This window comes from Chiloscyllium punctatum, chromosome 17 (genome assembly GCF_047496795.1).
Source record: "Chiloscyllium punctatum isolate Juve2018m chromosome 17, sChiPun1.3, whole genome shotgun sequence".
In the NCBI taxonomy this organism is placed as follows: Eukaryota; Metazoa; Chordata; class Chondrichthyes; order Orectolobiformes; family Hemiscylliidae; genus Chiloscyllium; species Chiloscyllium punctatum.
In genome coordinates this window covers 18,727,415-18,735,103 of record NC_092755.1, presented here as the reverse complement: position 1 = coordinate 18,735,103, position 7,689 = coordinate 18,727,415, and the positions used below count along the sequence as shown (strand labels likewise).

At 42.9% G+C, this 7,689-nt stretch overlaps 1 non-coding gene across 1 annotated transcript; it reads left to right on the top strand.

Annotated features, from left to right (window-relative positions):
• The first annotated feature begins 1,260 nt into the window (after nucleotides 1-1,260).
• On the top strand, nucleotides 1,261-1,352 carry trnar-ucu (transfer RNA arginine (anticodon UCU)). Its single transcript is given in 2 exon segments — nucleotides 1,261-1,297; nucleotides 1,317-1,352. It is a non-coding gene; the product is annotated as a tRNA-Arg (tRNA).
• Nucleotides 1,353-7,689: the final 6,337 nt, after the last annotated feature.

Here is a 7,689-nt window from a genome sequence, read left to right as displayed (position 1 = left end):
ACATCACATTATTTTACAGGTCGCGGCAACAGCCAGGGCCGAAGTGCCTGTAATGCATTGTACGTTCTATGATGTAAGTTACATTTCCTGCTGGTTTCCGATATCTGTCCTTACTGTGAAGCTTCTCGTCACATCTTCCAGAGATTTGTCTGCACTTCATTTAATCGAGGCAACTGTATTTCCAGCTCAGAATGTGACCTCTCTCCAATGGAGAGAGGAAACCAGAATCGGTGACAAAGCTGAGATCACTTACGTTCTGTCCAGAATCAACAAAAACTATCCCGATCTTCCAGTCTCCTGTACTTCAACATTACAATGTGTTCCCACCCTTTTGGTTCTCTGCCTGTATTCCTGATGAAGGGCTGTTGCCCGAAACGTCGATTGTACTGCTCCTCGGATGCTGCCTGAACTGCTGTGCTTTTCCAGCACCACTCTAATCGAGACACTGTGTTCCCAGACCATCATTTCAATCTCTGGTCTGCTGCAGTGCTCCTTCAAGGCACAACACAAGCTGGAAGACACGCAACTCATTTTCTACCGACAGACCATGCAAACATTAGGACCCAACATCGAGTTCAATCATTTTAGAAACCGTCCGCCCTCTTACACATTCTTCACCCACCCGCCCTTCCCATCAGTTGCGAAGACGGATCGTTGGACTCGAAGCGTTAACTTTCCTTTCTCATCAGAGATGGCCAAGAGCTGCTGATTGTGTTCAGACCTTTTGGCTTTTCTCTGAGAACTTTGTTTTTCTATTGTAATCGCCGGGTACTGGAAGCGTCTGATTGCTGGAGGAGAATTTCACAGGAGATGAAAAGAATGGCAAAGGTTTGACCACTCCCATTGTGAAGGTACACCAGCTAGGCTGGGGATGTTTATCTAAGCGCAAAGAAGGCTGAATGAGAAACTGATTAACCTGCTCATTTTATGAAGAGGATAGATATGTGTGACAGGGATAAGCCTGTATTGGGAAGGAACAGAGTGACATAACTGAAAGACAGTAGACAAGGAGGAGATTTCTGAAGAATACTTTCACCTATAGAGTATTGATGATCTGGAAATCATTATCTGAACATGTGGTAAAGGTAAGTGTCATGAGAACGTTTCAGCAGTCTGTAGCCGAACACTTGATGAGCCAGAGCACAAGTGGATAAGGACCAGGTACTGGAAAGTGTGACGTGGACAGACAGGCATGAGATGGGTGTCCTGAACGCAATGCATCAAAGGCAAACTGGTGTGCTTAAAGCTGACTGCTGGCGCGGCTCTGTGGCGCAATGGAAAGCGCGTTGGACTTCTACATCACTGTTCAGGTGGCTATTCAAAGGCTGTGGGTTCGAATCCCATCAGAGTCGAGTTTTAATTTACGTTTTGCCAAGTGGTCAGACCAGACTCAGCTGCAAAACCAGTAATATTCGTGCATAAACCCAACTGCCTCGAAACGGCACATTTTCTTCTCACAGATTTACATTATCGATGTCTATTTATGGTAGAGATCGATAAGTACCTGTTAGCCAGTAGGCAACACGATGGTGTGGATGAGCTGGAAAAAGACAAATAATTGTTGTGTCAGCCATGATGATATTTAATTACGTGGCGGGGCAGGATCAGTGTTAAGAATGACCTCCTTCTGCTCCTTTGTGTCTGTGCCATTTCTGGCCCAGTTTTTTAAAATAATCACAATGAGGACGATATGAATTAAACGCCAAGTAATATTTTGGTTTCACCTCCACCTCGCTTCCCTCCCAGCTGGAATAGACAGCTGTTGTTTCAGCTTTAGATCAGGCAGTGGAGGATTCTCTCAAGTTCTCCTTCAGGCTGAATGTTCCTTCACATACGTTTCCAAGTGGACACATGAAGCAAGCAATTGCATGGATGCTGGGGATGCAGGGGCATATTTCCCATTTGCTGGGCTGGAATTCTGGCCAAGGTAATGAACGTGAATTCCTGACATTTTGAATCTGACTCTGGATTCTTGCGACTTTACTAATTAAACTGAATTTAATTTGCCCTTGCAGAAAATTATTCAATCTCCACTGTGCATAAAAACCATGCCACGTGCTCGTGCACGTAGTATGCTGAACATTGTTGATGTTGTGTGCAGTGTGGGTTGATGTGTCATATGAACAAGCCAAAGGAAGTTGGTGAAATATCAGTGAATCGAATTGTCTGACGAATTAAAGCCGATAGAAGGAAAATCCCAGTACAATGGCCACATAACATTGCCTGTGATCAACGCAGGAAGCCACGGTAAATGTACGCAGGATTCAATAAAACCGATTTTCACCACATTTATGTATGCCATTTTCCTGAAGCTGAGGTTTCATAATCGATGATCCATTATCAGTGTAACCATATCTGCTCTGCGTTTCATTTCAGATAAACAGAAAAAAAATTGAGTAATTGGGTTGAGCGGCCCAGTGGTAAGATCAGGAGCCATTCGTCATCATTAGATGGCAGATCCAGTGGTGCAATTAGTTAGCTTGCTGTACTTGCATGACAGAATGGCAGTACATGAACTGCCAAAGTTGCGCATTGGATTCTCGCCAGGTGTTTGTTTTACTGATAGTGACCAGAGATGATTGCAACTTCAAGCTGAAGAACAGTTCAAACCCGGAATATTACACTGCAATAAAGTGCTTTTGGCACTAATGTTGCACCGACCTGTGATACCAATCTGAAGTCTATCTGACCAGCATTTTGACATTATAAGCCGAAAGTTTATCCAATGATCATTTAATTGCCCTGAAGGTTGGTGAGTCTACGACTGTTGAAGGCAAGGCGTTCTGCACCCTTACTACTCTCTGATAAAGGCATCTACCACGGTGTCTATCACCCTCAAATTACATCGATGTTCCCTTGTGCCAACCTTCACCATTTGTAGAAAAAGGCCTTCACTACCCACTGTACGGCAACCACTGATCATCTTTTATGTCTCTATTAATTCACATCTCAAACTTCTTATCTCTATCAAAAACAGCCTCAAGTCCCTCAGCCTTTCGTCGTAAGACCTTCCCTTCACAGAAGGCAACATCCGAGGAAATCTCGTCTGCAACCTTTCCAATGCTTTCAAATCTGTCCTATAATGAGGTGACCAGAACCGCACGCAAATCGACAAGTTTGGCCATAACAGACAAATTTCTGGAGCTGCAAAGGGATCGTTTGGCCCTGAAACTCAATCCCTCTCCCAATAAAAACTAACACACTGGGCTCATTGCAAACAAATCCATCAAAGTGTGTGTTAACTTTCAGAGTTTTATATACATGGACGCCGAGATCGCTCTGGTCATCTAAACTTCCAATAATATTACAATTAGCCCAGAACGTTTTATTCTTTTTGCTCATTCTAAAGTAAATCATGTAACACATTTCCACAATAACCTCCATATGCCACCTCTGAGCCCCGATTTGCAGATAATTCATGTCCCTCTGTAACCTGCAGCAGACTTCGGCATAGTTGACAACTCCATCGACTTCGTGTGTTCTGTGAATTTACTCATCCATCATCCCATTCCCGAACCCAGTTCATTTATAAAGGTGACAAACAGCAGTGGACCCAAAAAGGAACCTTGTGATACACCATGAGTTACCGAACACCAGGATGAATATTTTCCATTAACTACCATACTCTGTGTCCTTTCAGCGAGCCAATTACTGATCTAAACCGCTAAATCACCCTCAATCCCATGTATTTTATTCAGCAGCCGACGGTGCCTTCGTGAAAATCATATCCACCACGTTAACCACTTTACTCTCATCCACCTGTTTTTTGACCTTTTCAAATACCTCAAAAAAGTTTGTGAGGCACAACCTGCTATTCAAAAAATCGTGTTGACTGTAGCGAATCAAGTTCTTCCTTCTTTGGTGATCATAAGTCATACCTCTCATAATCTTTCCAAAAACTTTACCTACGAGGAAATACGGCTACTGTTCTATCATTACCAGCGTTCTCCCTACTCCCCTTCGTGAAGAAGGGGACAATATTTGCTGAACTCGACTCTTCTCGCACTAATCACATAGACAATGACGAAATAAAGTTGGTCGTCAAAAGTTCTGCAATCTCCTCCCACGATTCCCAGAGAATCCTAGGATACATCCCATCGAGCCCAGGGGACAAATCTATTTTCAGGCTTTCACCAATTGCTAACAATTCGTATTTATGAATATCAATTTTGTTTATTCTAACAGATTGCATCTCAAAATTCTCTTCGACAACATTGTCTTTTTCATTTGAGATATGATGAAAAATATACATTCAGCGCCTCTCCTATCCTCGGACTCCATTGATGACTTCCTACTGCTGTTCCTGACGGGCCCGAATCATATCCTAGATATTCTTTTATTCTTGAAATGACAAACTTCAGGGTTTTAAATGACCCTGCCAACTAAAGACTTTTCATGACCCCTCTTCGCTCTGTGTATCTCTCTCTTTTGCCCCTTCCTTGCTAGCTTTTAATTTTCAAGTGCCCTAACTCAACCTTCATATTTCATGTTTACATGCACCGCCTTCTCCCTCTTGGCAGGAAATTCAACTTTTTGAGTAAAGATGGCTCCCTGTCTCAACCTCATATCCCCTGCACGCACACATACTTAGCAAGGACATGCATGAGAGCTTCCCTGAATAAGTTCCATATTTCAAGTGTGCAAAACCCCTGCGGTTATTTTCCCATCTGGTGGTCACTAGCTCCAAAGTGCTCACTTACCTTCAAATCGAACAGTTGACTTGCTTCATTAAGCATTACCAAATCCAATATGTTTTTGATTCTTGTTGGCCTGTCTGCATGCTGCGTCACGAAACCCTCCTGCACACATTGGACAAAGACTGCCCAATCAGATCTCCTCAAACAATACGATTTCCAATCAATATTTGGAAAGTTAAACTTTCCCACTACAACTACCCTGTTACTTCCGTTTCTATCCAGAATCATCTTTGCAATCTTTTCCTCCATATCTCTAGAACATTTTGGTGGTGACCTCTACTTGCCTGATTTTAATCTCAGCCCATTCTAGTTCAGCAGATTGAGTCGGGTCCTCACCAAATATCCTTTCTGCTGCCATTGTACTGTCTTTGACTAAAAATGCCACATCTCCTCCTCTGTAACGACATTCCTGTTCTTACTGAAAAGTCGAAACTGAGGTTCCAGGAACAACCATTCCTTTCAGTGCTCCATTCATGTCTCTGAAACAGCCACAATATTGAAGTCCCAGTCAACAACCCATGACACCTGCTTTATCCCAGATGCTCCTAACGGTGAAGTAGATACACTTCAAACCACTTTCATCCTTGCCAGCATTCAGTCCCAAACCCGAAAACCGATTTATGTACTAACCACTCACAGCTTCCTGCAAACTGCAGCTTCGCAATCAGGTTCGCACTCTGCTGCTGAATTCGTTTAAACCCTCCTGAGGAGCTTTAGAAAATTATCCACTCAGGATATGGGTACCCTACCGGTTCAGGTGAAGACCATCCTGTTTGTTGAGGTCCAACCGACTCCAGAATGAGCCCCAACTATCCAGATATCCAAATCCCTATCACCTGCACCGTCCTTACAACCACGTCTTCCTCTGCTCTCTCCCTATTCTTTCACTCATTATAACGTGGCATGTTTAACCAATCAGAGAGAACAACTCTGTTTCATCTAGATCTAAGATGTCAACTGGATCCCTGAATTTCTGCTATGCATCCACATCACTTTCATTACATATGTTGTTAGTGCGTATGTGAAACATGACCACGGGGGGCTCCCCCTCCCTCTTAAGGATACAGAAACCACCTGCGAGACATCACAACCCCTGGTAACTTGGAGGTATCAAATCAATCATGAGCCTGCCCTGTACCCACAGAAACTGCAATCTGTCCCCCTCACTATGTAGTCCCTAATAACTATTGCTCTCCTCCCCTCTCCCCTCCCCTTCTGATCACAGGGACAGCACTGTGCCAGAGATCAGTAACACATGGTTTACCCCTCGTAGGCGATTCCTCCAAAAAGTAACACATATGGTGTGCTGGTTACAGATGGGCACAGCCAAGGCGGATGCCTGCACTGGCTGCCTGTTCCCTTTTCTTCTCCCGACTGTATCCCATCGACCTTTTCCTTGTACCTGAAGTGTAACTGCCTCCCTATAATTTCTCTCAATTCACCTCAGACTCCCGAAAGATCCAATGTTCAGCTCCAGGTCCCTAAAGCTGTTGCCAAGGATATGGACTTGGGTTCACTTCCCGCAGATTCAAATGTCAGGGACATTACTGAAAACTCTTAGCTCGCACATTCTACAGGAAGAACATTCTACAGGAAGAACATACATAAACATGCATATGTGTGTATGTGTGCGTGTGTGTGTGCGTATGTGTGAATTCAGAGTATTTGGAATGGATGGTTGGTCATTTGAATGTTCTTCACGTCGAATGTGCGACCTAGTGTGTGTGTGTGTGTGTGTGTGTGTGTGTGTGTGTGTGTGTGTGTGTGTGTGTGTGTGTGTGTGTGTGTGTGTGTGTGTGTGTGTCAGCATATATATTTAAAAGTTGCAAAAGAACATTGAGTAAAACAGCATTTATTCAAAAACATCTGATTTTGTGGAGTGTTCTGTCCTTTGGAAATACCTCAGTTACTTCAGACCAGTCATAAAGACCCCCTGAGTGAATATCCATCACTCACTAGAGATACAGAGGTGATCTTTGAAGTCGATGACGTTTCTCATGTCGCTGAGCCTGCGCTGTGTTAAATTCTGGAAAGGGTGTTTAGCTCTTTTCATATTACTAATTTTGCTGCAAACTCGCAAAACAATCCAAAAATTAATAGGTTTATCTCATTGGACATTTAGCCTGTTATCAGAAAAACTGGAATAGAAATGACAAAGATGTTTTTAAGTACTGCTATGAAGATTACAGAATTCAAACTGGAATTTTTTCGTGTCTTGTCATTAGATATGTTTGGGCGAGATGAGTGAGCAGCAAATGAACTCACTCCCTTCTCTGTGATTGCAGCTAAATTGTCCAATGCAACAGATGAAACAATAAAGGTGCATTACATCGGCAGGTCAGCTCCAACTCACATGGTAAAATTTCACCTTGATTGTCGCCATCTTCTAAAGTATTATCTGAGTGAGGAGATCAGGATCCTGAATGTATGCTGAGACATTGCGAGAATTATTCCCACACTGTTGACATCACTTTATATCATAAACCAGTTATGCAGCGGACTGAGATACCTGGCTTCCCTTTAATGCTGAACTAACACAAACAGCTCACTTCTTTTACAATTTATAGAAGTTCAAGTAGAACAAACTGCTAAACCTTTCTTCACAATCAGCTGATTTTATACTGAGTCGTACTTAGTTGAAGGTGGAATGAGATTTCTTTCCAATTAACTTTAACCAATTAGAGAGTGTGCACCTAATACGTACCCATCCTGGCCGCCCAGATTCACCGTTATGGTGAAATTCACTCCTTGTGTGTCTGCACGCGTCTTTACAAATATTTTAGAATCAGTTTCTGAATATTTTTTCCTGACAGAAAGTAATCATTTTCGAGTTCAATAGCTGTAGAAGGAAAAAGATTGCGAGCTCCAAACTTCTCTTTATCATTCATCACTGGTTTCCAAGTTCTATACTCTGGATATAGATCCATCCGAATGAGGGAATTTCCCTTCTGTTTACTCTCACCAAATTCACATCGCCTGGAAACCTTCCATA